The following is an 18,709-nucleotide window of genomic DNA, read 5'->3' as shown; positions in this document are numbered from 1 at the left end:
TCAGTGCTTTCTGGGAGCTGTGGTCCTGGCTCGCTACATCTGAGCTGATTAGATTAACACAATGACTGTGAAAGAAAAGTTCAATATTAGAAACATCATGTCCTTTAGAAACAAAGTGCTGCACCTGGCCTATATAGTGACTAAGCCAACTTCAACCACTAACCAAGAGACTGGCGCATCGCAGCTCAGTGGAACCTAGGAGGTCATCCTAGCTCGTGGAGGAAAACTGTAGTGTAGCATTGCTGGTGCAGGGACGTCCTCTGGTCCAAAATACTTGAGGAGACCTATTTGTCTCGTGGCAAGCAGTGTGAGATTTTGCTACCTTGCACCAGCACTTGGGAAGAAACCATTCTCTATTTTTCCAATTTTGAAAGATTTACAGCTCAGGGTGAGAACTCATTTAAAGCACTTGGTCTTGATATTAGGGCTCTCATCAAAATGCTGTGCCGAACATGAACCTCCGTTTGTGGGTTACCCATCCGATCTGGGATACTTGTTAAATTAACCCTCTCGGTGCTTTGTTCCGCCACGCCTGAGATAAGGCTGGCTACTATGCAATCTGCGGAACAATTTGAGTTCTACTCTGTTGGTCCCTGCTCTGGCTAGATTTAGGAGCATATCTCATCCATGGACCATTCCCCAATCTTCCATTAACTCCCTGGTGCATTCATTCAATAGAATAAACAGGACTTGTTGATATTCAGGAAATCTACAGCAATTTGCATTGGCTACACCAAAGTCACCTTTATTGAAATTCCTCTGAAATCATCATGTCAAACTGGTATTTTATGGGAGATTTATTTAGAAGATGTGTATCATATTTTCCAGCTCTACTACACATGATGTCCTGTGAACAGGGCCACTAGAATTATGCGCCAAATTACGTGGCAGGGTTGAGTAAATTATGCGTCAAGAAAAAGCAAATTATGTGGGATTATGCACCACATATTCTGATAGCACTTCTTCATTATTTTGTGATTTTTAAACTTGTTAACACTGGGCATTGGTTGCATCTCATCAGTACCAGTTTAAAACTCAAATATAGCAACAAGCAACAGAAAGGTGACCAGTAAACCTTTGCAAAAGGCCTTGCACTGCACAGCCCCACGTACTGCTATGTTTTTAGTAACGTTTAAATATTTTGAGCTAGGAACATATTTTTTTTTGGTTAAAATTAGCAGGATGTGGCAGATAAGAGATTTTGCGTCAAATGCGGCCAATGTATAATTATGTGTAAATCACTGCAGCCACACAATCACATAGTTCCCGTGGCCCTAACTGTGAGCACCACTTTCAGAGACGGGTCAACCACTCCAAAGTAGGCCAGCAACAGATTTGATTATAGTCTACAGGCAAAAGCCTGAGCAATAGAAGTGGCAAGCATTTAAGAATAGTTTTCTTATTAAAATGAGGTGCCAAGCAAGTGCCAAGGCGCGAACAGAATTTCTGTGTGAAGAATGATATTCGCAGAGCATTTTTTTTTATCTCCAGTAAAAGCATACCAGATTGAAGCAATCAGTGTGGGAGCAAATCGGCCCTTGTTAAGAAGACATGCTTGGTCATGGCATAGCGCTTGCTGATCCCCAGCCCTCCTAATGAGAAATGACCGAAATGAAATTGATTTTTAATATTTGCCGTAATGCGTTTCAGGCAAGTGATTATGTGGGACATAATTTTTCCAAACTGCATTTCATCTAATAAGATTTGCCTTTAATGGGAGTGCGCTTCTTGTAATCGAGTTACATTTTGGGGGCGTGAGAGCCGGCGGGAAAAGGCTCAATGAGAGAGCGCATCAAGACATTTAAAATGGCAGATCCTTTGGGCGGTGTGGCATATCACTCCATGATCACTCGTTTGAAGAGGTCTTTCCAGAGAGAGCAGAGCCGTTCCATAAAACATTAGGCATTTTATCTCCAATGTGTTTCCTTTCGATTCTGTTTGAGGGGATGTCATGCAGATTAAATCCCGCGCATAGACGTGTGTAGGCTGAAGAGAGCGGGCCTGCTTTCGGTCCCGCCCTGAGCGAAGGCGCCAAGAGATACTGGCCAAGAGATACCGCTGGAACACGTCATGGTCCCCGAAGAGAGTGAGAGCATGTTTACTTCAAAAGTTAAGAACAGCCTAAATTCCCAAATGAATGATGGGCCATTTGGCCTCATACCAAAGGAGGCCTAGGGACTGTAAGCTTCTAAAGTGAAGAAATTACTAGGCCTTTGCTGCTAAGTTCAGGAAGAGGAAGATCTCTCTGTGTTCCTGCAAATTCACATCAATTTTATAAATCTTGAGAATTCGTCTTGCAGTGTTTTCCTTAGGGTGCCATTGGAAACAGACGAGGATCTTTCCCTCTCGGATCAAGGCCTGAATGGGGATAAGGCAGTACAGGGGTCAGAGCAGGACAGGGGTTCTGCCTGGATTGCCTGTGTCAGCAGCTTTAGAGAGGAGGGTGGGCTTATGTAGAACTTATTATAAACGTGAACCTAGAGGAACTCTAGTTGCATCCCAGGGTTGGCACTCAACATTGGTTGTCTTTCCTTACGATAAGAAAACGACTTTCATTCAATGTTCCAAAATTAATTCTTTATTGTGTTACTTAGTTCAAAAATTCCATGTTTGAAAACTCAATTCAATTTCTATTTCAGATCATGGTAATCGTTTGCAAAAATTCAGACATTGTCATTTATGTGGGTCCAATGCATTTCGGGCATTGATGATAAGCCCTTCGTCAGGGAATTGACACTACAAATAACAATAGTAGCATGGGTTAATCTGGGGTCAAAAAATAAATGTATGCAAAAAACAATACACAACAAATTCAACAAAAATCAACCTTAGTTGTTGGTTATCAGGACAGTACATGTTAAAAAATCATGTGTGAATGGAAGTGCATAAATGATTACCAAGTGAATAGCAGGTGGGATTTACAACGTAAGAACGGGCTGTTTTAGTTAACGTATATACCTAATATCAGAGTTTGCTGAGATAAATAAACCGTTAGGTCTGAGTTGCACTTACATGTCTGTAGGTCAGTCAAAATCGCGTGATCTACGGGAAGAAAAAAGTAAACAAAAAGAGCCGTCAGCGCCTCTGGGCGTGCGGTGCTCGGTAACGCTCGCGTCTAATAGAAGTGGAGTTATAACCACTCACCTGAAGATAATCTGAAACGGGTTTAATCGGCCGGTGGTCGTCTGGTAGGGAACGCCGGTAAAAGCGGAAGTATACCGCGTCAGTTTCATACGAAAAGCCGCGATCACGTGGTTGGTCACGTGTGATCAATATGAAAAACAGACTAAGGAAGTGCTAGATGTAAACAGTAAGAGAGAGTCTCTGAAAAAAAGACTCAGGAAAAATAACGGTGATGAGACTATGATGGGAGACCAGAGGTGATTTATGGTGGAAAATGGAGTTACTGTTGTTATTGTCAACAAATGATAATATACAGGTTGGAGAATATTTTTCGGGAGGGGGGGGGGTGGGTGGGTGGGGTGGGGTAGGTGGGGGGTTGTGTGTCAAAGGTGTAACGAACATACACATTAACAGTCAATTCGATAATCGGAGCAATATACTTTACAGGTAACATGCAAATTCTATTCTCTCATTCAATCCTATGGGATTCTGGGTTGATAGTTTATGAATCCAATAGTTTTCCCTTCTTAGTAGGAATTTATTATTGTCTCTCCCTTCTTGTTTGGTTATGGTCTCAAGGACGATGAATTTGATTTGAGAAACGTTGTGGGATTTCTCAACAAAGTGGGCTGATAATGCTGATTTTAGATTTTTTAGACGAATGTTGGATTTGTGTTCCGTGAGACGGACTTTGATGCGTCGTTCGGTTTTCCCGATGTACATTTTGCCACATGGGCACTTGATCCCATAGATTAGGTTGGCCGTGTCACAGGTTGCGTTCACTTTCAGTTTGATGGTGTGACCTTGACTTGGGTGGTTGATGGTATTTCCTTTAATTATGTTATTGCAGTTGCCGCAATTTAGACAAGGTTTGGTACCTGTGTAGGTCATGTTTTCTTCTGGTTTCTGTTGAAGGATTTCTCCCAAGTTTTTTGCCCTAGTGTATGCAAATATTGGTGGTTGGATAAATGCATTTTTAAAGTCTGGTTCCATATTAAGTATAGCCCAATGTTTCATGATGGTTTGTTTGTATTTTCTGCTACTCGTAGAGTATTTTGAAACCACTACTATGCATGTTTGTTCTATTTTCGCGGTTGGTGTTAAAAGTTTGGGTCTATCCTGTTTGTCAATTCTTAATTTGGTTTCCTCAATTAGGGTCTTGGGGTACCCTCTCTTCGTGAATTTTTGTGACATTTCCGTAAGTCTCTGTTTAAGTGTTGTTGTGTCTGAGGTGATCCTTTTCACTCTTGCCATTTGTGAATACGGTAAGTTACGTATCAGGTTGGGTTCATGGAAGCTAGAGTGTAACAGTAGATTGTTCCTATCGGTGGGTTTTACGTGCAGGTCTGTGGTGAATCCATTCGGAGTTGTAGTAACTTTCACATCCAGGAAGTTGACCGACGTTGCTGAAATGTCCCAGGTAAGTTGGATCCTCTGGTCAATGGTATTAAATTTGATAAGTTCCGTTCTCAGTGATTCTTCTGTGTCTGCCCATATGATGAAGTAATCGTCAATATATCGGGTAAGCATCTTGAGGTGATTGGTCCAGTTTGTGTTCTTCAGGATATGTTGTGTTTCATACCAATGCATAAACAGATTCGCATATAGAACTTGACATCAAATTTGTGTTGATGTTTTGCGATAGTATTCAGTTATCGCTTGAACTTCGTTTTTCAGGATATTTTTGCGGTATGTTAACCAGAGGAAAAGTAACTTGAATTCCCTGAAATCAATGAGTTCTAAAATAATTGTATTGCTCATTTTGAAGGGGCGATGCCCTCATTTACATAGGACCAGTTGCATCTGGTTGCTTGTGGATATACGATCGACCAGTTGCAGGTGGGTTCTACTGGGTCTGATTATGGCGTATGGGAGTTTAGTGATTGGACCATATCAGTCCATTGGAACATGTATGATAAATTCTATTGATTAATTAAAATATCAACTGAATCACATCATTTCCCAGTACAAACGGCATCAGCATAAATGTTCTTCTAAGTACTGAAACCTATCACAGCTTGTGTTCTTCTTGTTCCTATCCGTCAGAGGCACACAAATATTCATGCAGACATTTCATAACCGGGTGTAAGGTGCCACGTCAGAGGGTAAAGCAGACGTCCTTGTTTACAAGGATACACCTTTCAGTAGGGAGGTATGGCAGATACCTGTATGTTCCCTGTGCTCCTGGGCACTTCATTAGACGGATATGATGCATCAAGGACCCAGAGACGCCCCCCCCCCCCCTGGCGTCTCACTATGGCCGCATTCTAGACGCCCCCGCGCGCTGGCGTCTCACCATGACCCGGACTCTATACGCCCCCGCGCGCTGGCGTCTCACCATGACCCGGATTCTGGATGCGCAGACCGTGAGGAGGGCGTCTCTCCCGTCATGAGCAGACTTGCTGCGGCTGTCTGGAGGGAGCCAGGTGTTTATTTCCGCAGTGCCCTTCACATGCTGACACGCCGCCGCTCACAGGGTTTAGCACTCCAGGATTTTGTGAAGTTCTAAACAGCCCGAGAAACCTGTTTCTCTTAAAATAGAAACACTCCTCCGCACATGATGTTTTCATATCTGGTGTTATTTTGCCCTGCAATACATCACCGAGGTGGTTGTTTTGCTGAGAGACTGTTTCCTACCCAGTATAGACATGACATGGATTGTTGCCTGACATTCTGAGCACACAAGTTTGTTTTGGTGGAAATTGGGGGCACAGGTGCACCCGTATGTGTATTCTCTTCTTTTTGAGTAGTGAGGCGCTGGTTTCACTGTGAGTGGCTGGCCAGGAGAGAAATGTTTTTTTTTCTTGGTATGCCAGTAGGAATGGAGCTCAGTCAGTCACATATCAGGTAATGTCAGTGCAGGGGGTCCTCTTCTGATCAATTTCTATGTGCCTTCCTGGGGTAACAGTCATTCAGAAAAAAAATAGACTCTGGAATCCTAAGTGAAGCAAACAATCCTTTCTTCATTTCACTGTTGAAGCACCTCAGGAACACACTGCTCAGAAGTACCCTCCCTCAGCCCCCCCCTTCCCCTGGAAAGTTCTCCCATCACCAACCCTAGCAATCTATTCTAGTCAGGAGGACTGAACCAAAGGATGGATGGGAACAGGAGAGGGTTGCCAAGGAAAGAAGGAAAGGCAGAAAAGAGGCACGGATAAAATGGATAATCTTACAACACAAACCTGGTATCTCTTCAATATATGTTTATTGCTGCCTGTTTATCAGCAGGGACTATCCCTTTTCCTGAAATTCTTCTTGCAAGATAAATAAATAAATAAATTAAATCACAAGAGAGGCATGACCAGGTGATGGAAGGTGACACAAGAATGGATTATGTTGAGTCTTGATTTGAGGGCACTGTGCAGTCACCAGGAACCATGCAATGCATACGACAAACAAACAAAGTGCAGCACAGCTTATGCAACTTGCTGCTTTAATAGAAGCAGCACTTTAATAGAAGCAAAGTATATGCAAGAAACCAGTGTACCGACACTGAAGCAGCAGTTCAGGAGAAGTAGAGAAAAGACTACTGGTGCCTCTTTTGGAACTGTTAGCCCCCTCTTATCTCCTCCACAATGGGATGGGTACACAGTCTCTTCACGAGAAGGAATTCCCGCTACCCTCCTTGCTGCAAAGTGGTGCCTGCCCTTCTTGTCCTGCACTTGTAAACTGCTTTCTAGTGTCCACAGACCTCAACTGGAGCAATAACCTGGCATATCTATTGAGTGGTATGGATGGTATCAGATGTATGCGGGCCAGGTAGCTCCTTAGCATCATTTTGCAGTCGGTGCAGTACACATTATTATTTTCATTCTACTAGCAGAGATCTGGGCCACGGGCACGGTGCTGCATGTGACGGCGTTTATTGATGTCTCGTTCTGCTGCAGGCATTTGATGAAATAGCAGCATGCCATATCTACAGATATCTACAGTTGTTTCACATTAATTCCAGAATGTTGCACTTAGATGTGCCGCTGCAACACTGGCAGTATACAAGACTGCTCTCCTGGCTTTAGTCTACGTTTCAATTATATTTCTTAATCCGCTAATAGCCATTATGAAATTATAATTAACATCTCAAAGTAGTTACATTCAAAAGTGCCGTAAGATCACAGTGAAGCACCCGTAGCTCGGAAGCTGCCTGAACATGTTGGGATGGCTCTTAGCGAGCCTGCCGCCGCTTCCGCCATTGCCACATTTATCAATGTGGCTAACTTTTTGAGATAGTACATCCCACATTCTTAATACATTCATGGACACAAGGCACTGTCACATACAGGCTAATCCCTTAAAGGCACGTCAGTAAGAGTGAACACAACTCATTGAAAGCTCTGGCCTTTCGATTGTCTAGTAGGGAGAACAGCCTCATGTGCAGATATTGGAGCGTTGATCTGCAGACAGGATCTGCAGAGAAAAACCACCGAGGTGTAGGATTTGACAGAAGAGATGAGTTACTAACCATACCCTGAGGAAAACAAGTGATCACTGAATTTGTGATTGAGCTAAGAATGTTTTCAAATCACAAAAAGTAGACTAGACTTCTTCCGAACCTTTGTCAAATAGAATGTAGACATTTATTAAATATGAACGAGTGAAAAGGCACATTTGACTTTTACCAGCCGCATTTGGACAGATATGTTACTATTACTAACGAATGTCACTTCCTCTAGTCTAGATAGTCTTTTTTTTAGCACTGTGCCTTGACCGGTGCTGACCTCAGTGGGGTCGACTTGCGGATTTCACTAAACCATCCAATTGGTAGTAGCAACCGGTGGTGTGTACAACATGCTGGAAGTTTAACACAAGCTTAGGCCCCACGTTTAATTGGACTTCTTACACATTCAAGTGACAGCCTCTTTGACAATCCAGGACCTTTACTATAGAAGCAGAAAGTACCGGGTATTATGTGGTATGGTTTAATTTATTACCAAGATATGCTAACATCATGTTACTTTGATGGTGTGTGTAGCAGTAACTGTCTATAGTACCTGGTGTTCATTGAACCACCCTTTGACAAAAAAATTAACCAGAGTGGACATGCTGAGAAGTAAATTGACGTTCATTAGGCTGGACAGGTTTTAGACACAACTCGGTGTCCAGGCTGCGTATCAAGCACATCTCCTGTACTTCCACCAGTAGAGAAAGGTAGTAAGACTGGTGTCAGCATCACTTGTTTCCCCAGTGGAAAGTGTTGCCCTCAGTGCAGCAAAGGGAACACACCTCAAACAGTGGCGAACAAAGGACCAGGTATTTTCACCAGGGGAGTCAAGTTAAAATCGGTTCAATGTGGAGGGTCATTTACTCCTGAATGCTACTAGTAAAAGGGGTGCAGATGCATTTCTTGCTAATTTTGACATTAGTCCGCTTAGAGGAAGAGCACAAATAGTGACCACTCCTGGGCTTGCATGGAAACTCACCAAAATGAACTACTTGATGATCATGGGCCTGGTTTGGTCATTAAGACTCGAGTGGGGGAAGGGGTGAGCCTCAGATTTTCTGACAATCATGCTGGCATATCATGTTCATTATTATATGAGAAGCAGCGTATGAAGGGGGCTTACGGAAAATGGAAAGGGAGAGGAGTGTGGATTGTGAAGCGTACTTAAAACACAGTATTTAGTAAAATACCCATGAGTTTCAAAACATAAGATTGTTTGTGTGAGTTTGTCTGAGTGAGCATTTTAAAATCCTGGTGAAACCCGACAGACACCTTACTATACCTGACTGAAAGCTCCTGTACCCAACTATTTACTAAACACTACATTTATTGGGGTGGGGGCGGTGTAACACCCCAAACAGCCCCCTGAAGCTACGCCCGTGTTGGTGATAGTTACCCATGTAATGAGTGCACTAGAGATGATAATGACTGCAGGATGCGTGCAGATATGGTTTGTAGACAATATTCCCCATTTCTTTTGGCACAGGTAGAAATCACAAGCAACACCGCACCTCTCTTAAATGTAATGTGCATAGGGCAGTTTACACCTGTTATTACCATGTGGATATAAATTACCCATTGATTACATTCATGAAAGTTGAAAGCACTTTCCATGGAATTTTTCTAATGCTGTGTTAGGTCGTGTATATGTCAGGCGGTTTAGTGCTGGCCTTTTGAGCTGGTGTTGTGCATATTGTGTTCACCTCTCTTGCAGTGTGGGCTTGTTTGTCAGGTTGCTACCCATGTTTCCCTAAACCAGTGCACCAGAAAGTTCAGACAACAGAGGTCTCCTAAGCCGGCGCCTGCAGGAATCCTCCTCTGCCTGGTTTTTGGCTGCTCTTGCTGGCAGCAGTGCCTGTGCTGTCTCCAGTCCAAACCCAAATGGTCTTTTAGCATCATGAAAAAGGGGATTTTAGGAGAACAGATGAAATCCTTCTCTCTGCGAGCCAAGCTACAAATTAGTTGGATTATCTTTCTGTGAGAAAAATGAAAGCTATGCCATGCCCTTCAAATAAGAGGCATCACTGCTGATAGCGAAATGTGAACATTCCTACAACTCAACGCTATAAAATAACATCTGGCTGCTGCGCCCACTCGTAGATGAAAGGTATCTCCTACTTCTGTTTCAAAGTTTAGTAGTCTGTGCAGTATTATTCTACTTTTTACCAGAGTGTTTCCTCCAAAGCATGTAGTTTAATAACCAGCAGCCCCAGGATTGCAGTTCACATCTCCATCACCTAAAAAGTGCTTGTGCAAAGTTCTCCATTCATCCTATGCACTTTTTTCTTGTCAAAAACTCAGTAAATACAGATGTGTTTCATCCGTAACTGTGGCGTGCACTTAGAGCCTGAAAGCTCGCACACTCTTTAAGGCTTACAACTGAGTAGTTTGTGCAAGTGGCTCTAGCTGGTGGGCGCTGGCCGCTTATTTTCCATCATCAGAATTTGACCCAGAACAAAAGTGAGAAAGGCAGAAGAAAGAAGGTTTACAAGGATAGAAGTTAGTAACCAAGGAGAACCATAGATGAAAGTAAGCGTTGTCAAAACCAATAGCGTTGGCCTTGGCAGACTGCCTATTGGCTTTGTCAATGCTTGTTTTTTCTTTGTCTTTTGATTGTTTTTTTCTACCAAAACTTTATTGTTATGGAAGCTGCTGGTGCCTCATCACTCTAAACCAAAAAAAAATGTTTTGGTCTTATAATGCACAAAGCTACAGTAGTCCCTGTCACCTAAGAGAAGCTGGCCAGAGTCTCCAGTGGGCGGACCCATTTGCACCATTCTGTATGCTGTACTGGATGGAAGGAAGATATGAATACCACAACAACAGATCACAAGAAGAAAAAAATAAACTGTACATATAACTGTACATATAATTTCTGTAAAAACTAAAAGTGTTAGCTAAGAGGCATGTGTCAGAATTAAGAGCAGCAGCCTAGGCATTCAGCATCCCTAGCCCTATGCGGCAGGGGTCTCTTATTGAGGGAGCTCCATTGGCAGATCAGGCCGTAGTTAAAAGTACTGCACGTGACCTGCAAGTTGCTCACCTTAAACTGCCTAGACATAGGTTTGGAAAATAAAAAATCAGACAGGGTTTGAGATCTACCACGCGCAAAGAAACAATACTGGAGGAAATCTCAAAATGTTAACAAAAAAGGACAAATACTATGTTTTTTTCATCTCTGGTCCCCCTCACTTTGAGTGTGCGTTTGGAGCAGTTCCTACTTTTTCCGCGCTAGAAACTCAGAGACAATTTATTCTGATGTCATCTGCACAGTGATTACTTCTACTGCCTGGTATGATGTATGTGACCTGCTCACAGACAACTGTACACATTCATCACTGCTTCCTGTGTCTTTGTGATGTATTTCGGGGCATTATCTTCTTTATCATTTTCTTGGCCTCCATTTGTAGTGCTTGATTTAAGAAAGCGCTGGTGAATCAATTCTCATTGTGACACTTTCTAAGGACAATACTAATGAGCTGCTGCACTGAGCGATATTCTCGAGCAGGTCTTGTGAATCCACTGCAGGCCATCTTGTGAGGGTGGCCCTACTGGCAGAGGTGGCTGCAGTTCAGTTCTCCAGCTGCAGAGTCAACCAAATGTTTAACAATAAGAATCTTGGCTTAGGCCAGAGTTGGTAGAATGGATAAGGAATGAGCTGGGCGATGGGAGACAGTGGGTTCTAATGATTATAATTCTATCTGTGGGAGTGATCCGCGCCTGGATACCCTCACGGGTGATTAGCTGTGCTTTATATATCCCATTTGATTGGTTGATCAATGGGAGAGCCACAGATTCAGTTCTAGGCCCTATCCCACTCAACCGCTGTATCATTCACATCAGAGAGGGATGAAATGTAAAGTATGCTTCTGTGCATAAAACCTGCATCATATTGAAGGAGAGGAAATGAAGGATGTATATAACAACCACTGAAGGGAGCTCAGAATTCATAAGATTACAGGTACAGCATAGTACAGAAAAGGCATTTGAGGTAGGGAAATCCCGAGCAGTACAGGATGGAGAGTGAATACTGCTGGATTTCCAATAGTATCACGAGAAGACACTGATAATCACCATAGGATGGGTCCTTGGGTGCATAGGGAATGGTGCACCCAGCACAAACCGAAAGCTGTTTACAGACTGGAAGAAAGACGTGAGAGGGGTGACGGGAAGCTGACGTTTCAGGATTTCATGGGTGTAAATTTAGGAGACCCCAGCTAGTTGTGGCTCTAGACAGATGGGTCTTGAGACCAAGAGAGAACACACCGCTCTTCCATTGTGTCACCAATGTTGCTCTTCAGTGGCATTTTCCGTGTACTGACTCCTTTCCCACATGCAGCATCTGTGCCCCAGGTCGAGTGAAGCCTCCGGGAGCTAGGAGAGCGGCAAATTTAGAGTAGAGGCCTTAGTATGCGTTTAATGTCTCTGTATTTCCACCCTCTAATAATACCCATCAGGCAGCTACAATAGAAGCCACAAAACCACTCCCTCGTGCATTGGAAGTCTACTGATGGGAACACAGGACATGCTGTTCCCCTCACTGGACACTGGCAGCGGGTCTGCAGCAGCAACAAGCGCTGAGCACCAGAGACAGATGTGTTCTGTGAGTGACGCGCATGAGGGAGGCACTTCTGCATCAACAAGCGCTGACCACCAGAGACATGTGTGTTCTGTGAGTGACGCGAGTGAGGGAGGGTCTGCAGCAGCTTCAAGAGCTGCCCACCAGAGACAGATGTGTTCTGTGAGTGACGCGCATGAGGGAGGGACTGCTGCATCAACAAGCGCTGACCACTGTAGTATTGTAGTATTCTAGATTGTAGAATGGTGTGATTAGAATTGTTACATGTCATGGGAATGTTGGGGGATTAGTGTGGCAGTTTACAAGGTGACTGGTGGCTTTACCCGACAGATGTGTTCTGTGAGTGACGCGCGTGAGGGAGGGGCTGCTGCAGGCACTGACAGCCCCTCCCTCCTTAGTGCTGCAGGAGGGATGTCATGAGATCAGCTTAAAGTGAAGCAAACTCTGGCTCCTTGGCTGACCTGTCACTGGACTCCAGGTGTGGGCTCGTTTTTGGATCTGGAATGAAGTGCATACAGTCCTCTCTCTGCCGCTAGTTAGCCCAGTAGGAGCCAGCTGATAAAACAACGCCCCTGTAGGCAGGCAAATGATGTTATTCACACAAATATCCTTTGGTAACACTTACCCTTTTGTTCAAAAGACCAGTACTTAATAAATGACGACCAGCCTGTGTATTCTGTGAAGTTCATTTAGTAACAAGCAGGGGCTCAGTTGTTTGAGTGGGCTACAGAGATGCGCAAGCGCCTTTGCGTCATGGTGGCCCACCCATCCTTCAGCACCACTTACAGAGAAGCATGTTGTCTAAGTACCAATACGCGATTTAGGGGGTGCTGTGTGAATGGCGAATATAATATGAACATGGGAGTGCACCACTGAACAGCAGCCCCAGCATAGCTAGTTGAAACGGTGTTGGCCACCTTCGTGCTAGCAAGATGCTCTGAATGGCATCTACTGGAAAGATGTTGATTCCATTACCAGGTTAAGTTCTGTCTTTGCAGAGCAGCAGCCATGTTTGCAAAGCACAGCACACTGCAGCTGATCTCAAGAGCGCCGCTCACTTTTTATCAATCACATTTTGGGGGGGAGCCATAGATCTTTGTTGGCTTACAAATGGCAAGCGTTTGACAATGTCCCATTGATAATGAGATGGATTTGCTCGTCCTTGGAAAAGGGGGCAATTACCAGCCATCGGCCCAGCACCCCACTGTCCCCCTGGTTCCGGGGGTGCTTTGTGGCTTGCTTTGATTGTGGTCGTTGGTGGCTTGGCGGAGCGAGCTCGGAACCGTGGGTGCAATTTAAATGATGCCTCGGCTGTGCCAGGCCTCTTGAGCTGCACGGGCGACTGTCATATCTGCGTTATAAATGAAGCTGTATGCTCTTTTCCTTCCCATGGCGATGTTTGTTTACGCCCCACGCCTGCATTCATGTATTCATGGTGCGGTGCCGCGTGGAACGTGACAGCATTCAGAATGTGAGGGCCCCGATTGTCTTCTCTCCCTTGCAAGGGGGCAGCCCTGATTACCGGAGCCAGGACATGCTCAATTGGTAGCGCTGTGTGCTTTTCAGTCCATTGTCTGGCCCTTCCACTGAGCAGCCAAATCTCATTCGGCCGCACAATGTGTTGCAGAATTTTCATTTCGTTTGGACAACGGGGCTTTCTTGTGTCTCCAGCTCTCTCATTTATCGCCGATGCCAGCCCGCTCCAGCTTGCAGCGGGTGATGGTACCCCGCGTCTCCCGCGCTCTGCCGGCCCCACTTCAGGGACCGTGGGCTCGCGCTGGCACCGCGTACAGCGACTCGAGTGACCTAGCAGGCTTCCTTGCCTCTTTATTTGGACAGACCATGGGCAATTATCGCCAGTCGAAATTTACTGATTCAAGAGGTGCTGCAAGGAGACGCATGAAATTAAACAAGGGGCCTCATTTGTGAGGCTGTGCGTCACTTTTACGCTGCCGGTGCGTCACTTTTTGTGACTCACCAGTGGCGTAAAAAATGCGCCTCATTGCGCCATATTTACAAAGTGACGCATCTACGTAGATGCGTTACTTTGTAAACCCCTGCGCCACATTATACCTGCGCCAGGTATAATGTATGCAAGGTGGGCGTATTGACGCAAGTAGGGGTCGTAGAAGTGACGCAGTGAAATCTATGAGATTTCACTGCGTCACTTTTAGGACACTGTTGCGTCAAAATCTTGCGCCTGCCTCACAGCAGGCGTAAGACTGACGCAGGCCCTTTCACATGGGGCTTGCCCCATGTGAAAGGACGCATTGCTGGAGTTGCGTCACTTTCGTGACACACTCCAGCAACGCGTCACTTTTGCGCTTACAGATACGTCAGAAATACTGACGTATCTGTAACTCCTTGCGACATGATGCGTCATACATTAAATATGACGCATCAGGAATGTCGCAAGGAGTGCGCACTGAGAAGTGACGCATCGCTGCTTTCACGCAGCGCTGCGTCATTTCTCATAAATTAGGCCCAAGGTGTTTTACATATAAGTGTTTCGTAATTAACTATGCCAAAGACTAGTCCTATTTTCATAGACATTTATGAGGGCTTATTTCGGCTATAGTGCTTACTACTGCGGTGTTTTACATTTCATGCTACTGTAAACAATATTACTATTAATCAGTTCAATAGTACATGTTTTATTGTCCTCGAAAAGCAGAAAGGCTTCGTGAGCCTTGCTAGTATCCACAAGTGTGACCTGCAGGTTACACGTCAACGTGGCATCTCTGAGCTGCTGTACCAGAAGGATGCAAGGTTCAGTCTATATATTTAATTATAGAAAGCACAATTCAACATGGATTCACATTGGGAGCTGCTTCTGTAGAAGTAGCACAGGTCTATTGAATGGATAAATTGGTCTAAGTCTGGGAAAAGTCAAAGAAAGACTTTCTAAATGCATAGTGAGCAATGCCCATGCTTGAACTGGAAGCACTTGCAGGACAGTTGGAAAAGTTCCACAACACCGTTCAAGCTTAGAACTGAGTAGCTTGTAACAACCTCCAGGTGATTTACCCAAATATCACCAATTCACCAATGCACAACTCGTCCAGTTGATGATCGCAGTGCATCAGGAAAGACTTCGGATGTACTATTTCGTTCATCAAAGTATGCTACGTGGCCACTCTATAGAGCCCGTACCCCCTAGCATGTCCCCCGCCCCAACCTCATGCAATCCCACAATCAACTAACCAGTCCAGAGTGTTGGTAAAACGGCCATGTTTAATAACTTCAAAACATTCATAAACATGACAAGATCATTTTATCACAATTCACATTTTAAAAAATCAGATAATCGCACTTTAAATATGTACAAGTATTTTAACTGTTCATAACCACCGGTTATGCGATAACTACTTACTCCAGCACCAAGGGGCCCTCTGACTCGCATCTCCTATCTGAGAACCACGCAAGGCGCAACCCACCTGCGTCATTGAGCGTTGAGCCCCCAGCCCTTGATCCTTGTCCGTCATATCCAGGGGCCCACCCCTCTACCACCAGGCTGCCAAGGAGGCTCGTGTGACCTGGTGCCCTTGCCTCCCCAGCCGGTGTCCCCATTCTCCCTGCAGAGAGCTTACCGGCTCTCCCCTCAGTGCTGGCCTCGGGAGTACGTAAGCAGGCCTCTCGTTAACCCCCTGCAAATCAATGTTCCATGGCCTCTTTTCCATCAGTCGCCCTCCTAACCAATCCTAGAACCACTACTCTCAGGGACGGGTGGGTGGGAGATCGAATTGGCAGCACTAGTCCAGGTGTCCAGAGCGGGAAAAAAGAGGGAGAGAAGTGGTGCAGCTGGAGGCTAAATAGCCCCCCTGGCTCCACCCCCAACTCTCGTGATTCCGGCCGGATGCGCATCATCCGTGACCCGGAAGCACTTGTTTCGGCCAGTAGCCAACCAGACTACTGGACCGATCTATGGGGGTGTAGCGGGGATCCATGGGGCTGGGCCCTAAGGGCACGCTCGCCGAGATCTCGCGCTGTTCAAATGTGATTGAGAAGGCCCCGTGGTGGTCAAATGTAACTGCATCGCCCCACTATTTGAATCCATAGAAAATGTGGTTTAAAATTCGACCTAGAACTCAGGAGTCTTCTTCAAACAGCTTTTTTTTGATAGGGAAAGACATCAAAAACATTATTACAAATATATAAATGCCTTATTGTTAAAGTTGCAGCAATAAAGGGATCTATACCGACGATAAAATATTTTGAGTTTCCAAATGTCCTTCTATATTTTTAGAAACCCTGCAAAGAGCTGAACAGATTTCATATATCCTCATCATCCTTGATCTTACTTTTTAAAGTTGTAAGGATAAGTGTAGATAATCCTGCACATGAGATGATGGTAATGCGTATAGCCGCTGTATAAAGTGCAACAACTCCACGTGTTATAAACTGCTTTTCAGGATAAGTGCATGTCCAAGACGCATGCACAAAAATCCAGTCTACTTCTTGATTATTATTCCACCAAATTTAAGACACAAGAGCACACTCCACCACAGGAAATCTGTCATCATCTTACAAAGACCGCCTGGTAACTCACACTATCCTTAAGGAAAGGAACTTCCTGCCCGCCTCAGCCCTCTACGCCACTCTCCTTGAGCAGTAGAGCAGCCCTGTGAATTGAAGCCCATAAGTAGGCTCTGCATGTACTTCCCCCAGTAGTTTACTACCCAGGTCTGAAACACTCATTGTAAACAGATCGGGGCTAGACACAAATCCAGCTGAGGGCCAGAATGACTAAAACCAATTCAGCTCTTCTCACACGCAAAAACACTTAAAGAGGCTGCCCCCTTGTGCGCAGACCTTTGTAACCCACCACAAGTCGAACCCCTTTTCACGACTGACCACGGAAGCAACAATGTTGGGAAGGAATAGCGACCAAACTCTCCCACACCTTGACAGGATATCCCATCCCGTAAACAGGATAAAGGGGGACGGAGACTACTGTGAAATGGGAAGCACGTGACATGGCCAATTCATGTGCTGACCTCTGTGGATAGTCGCCCAGCACGTGTGTCTGGTGGATTGAGGCTCACAAGGCGAAGATGTGTTTTCTAGGCTTGGTGAGTGATATGCGCACACAGCCTTGCTGTTGCTAACACCATCAACGTTCATGGTACCTTATTTGAGTGATTACACGGCTCACAAAATAGTAACAACATTAAGGTGGAAGCACTCAGCTTCTTCAGCTGCCATAGTTAACAGCTTAAGGTTGCGAGGGCGATGGCGTCCAGCCAGTAACAAGATCTTTCCACCAGGGATGTCTGAAACGGCCAAATATTGTTAGCAGGCGAGCGCTCTGGGATGCCCTATTTCAGTCCGCGAGATCCAAGGCGGAGAAGCGGGAGCACTGAAGCTGAGAAAATAACAAATGACATTTGAGAGACTATAATTCTCTCCTTAACCTTTCCAGGTTCCCTGTAAGAATTGCAAAACATAGTTTCCTTTGCAGAAGGCACTCAAAGTTAAACCCAGAGCTACTTTCCCAATAAAAGTGAGTGCTTGGTAGTGCTGTGACAGTCGCGCTGTTGAATTATTTAAGGTGATAGAGACTGAAAATGTCAGACTGCACTGCCTGCCTTTACGTGTTAATGCTGTCTCGCAAGATCCTTGCATTTATAGTTTTTTTGTTGAAAAGCAGATTTTAAAGCCAGCAGAACAAAAATGCAAAATTGATGTTTTATTCAGAAGGGTAAGCGTCTGAAACATCCATGATTGCTGCAGCCCTTGTTGACCTTGCTGAGGGCGCTCAAGGTCAGCTGGACATTTTAGAGTGTGGTCCCTGGCAGGGGTTAAGCGGGGTTCTGGTCTGCCATAAGAGAGATAAGGGGAATAGCTGTCATTACAGTAGCAGGCACAATGATGCTGGGCCAGAGGCAAGGGTGGGCCCACATCACCTCAATTAGGACTGTCCTTTACTATACAAAATGGGGTTTCCAGAGCCCAATTTGTGTTTTGTATTATAGCCCATTGAACACTTGCTACTACACAGTGAAGGGATGTTCTTGGGTTACCTCTACTGGACCATACAGTTCTCATTTCTGCTATCCTAGTAAATACAGTAGGTGTTAAGAAGATAGAATGCTCAATATGTGAACAGTGGTTCTCCCTACGCCCGGGACTGACAAACATATCTATTTTTTTTGCATCAGGCACTCTTTTCTTACTTTTTAGTCTCCTGCATTAGATCACAGCTCTGCTACCCAAATCCGAAACCAAGAAATGACCAGAAAATGTGTCTGGAAAATTGCATGAAAAAAATTGTGCAATATTTGGTATGTTGAGTGTATGGGGCCCTCAGGGAGATGCAAGCACGTGTTAATCCTTTAGATACATGCCATGCTCCAAGGGTAAGTGCCTAATTCCACAAACAGAACTCTTGTGCTGGGCAGGAAGTGACCAAAGTCTCAAGCATGTCTACGATGTTTTGTCTTTGGGAAGAAAGACAGTGGGAGGCGTGGCTACAGATTCCTGGTTGTTGGTGCCTCCCTGTGGCATGGCACACACCTCTGTGCCTGCTTGCGGATCAGGATAATCATAACTTGGACAGTGGGTGGGAA

The 18,709-nt window shown here is 44.9% G+C and overlaps 1 protein-coding gene across 3 annotated transcripts in view; it reads left to right on the top strand.

The window, feature by feature from the left end:
- Nucleotides 1–18,709, top strand: part of SEMA6A (semaphorin 6A) — a 191,585-nt gene that overhangs the window by 28,076 nt on the left and 144,800 nt on the right. The window lies entirely within an intron of this gene.

Source organism: Lissotriton vulgaris, chromosome 3_1, assembly GCF_964263255.1.
Source record: "Lissotriton vulgaris chromosome 3_1, aLisVul1.2, whole genome shotgun sequence".
NCBI lineage: Eukaryota > Metazoa > Chordata > Amphibia > Caudata > Salamandridae > Lissotriton > Lissotriton vulgaris.
Note: the sequence above shows the minus strand (reverse complement) of the source record. Positions and strands in the feature narration are given on the sequence as shown.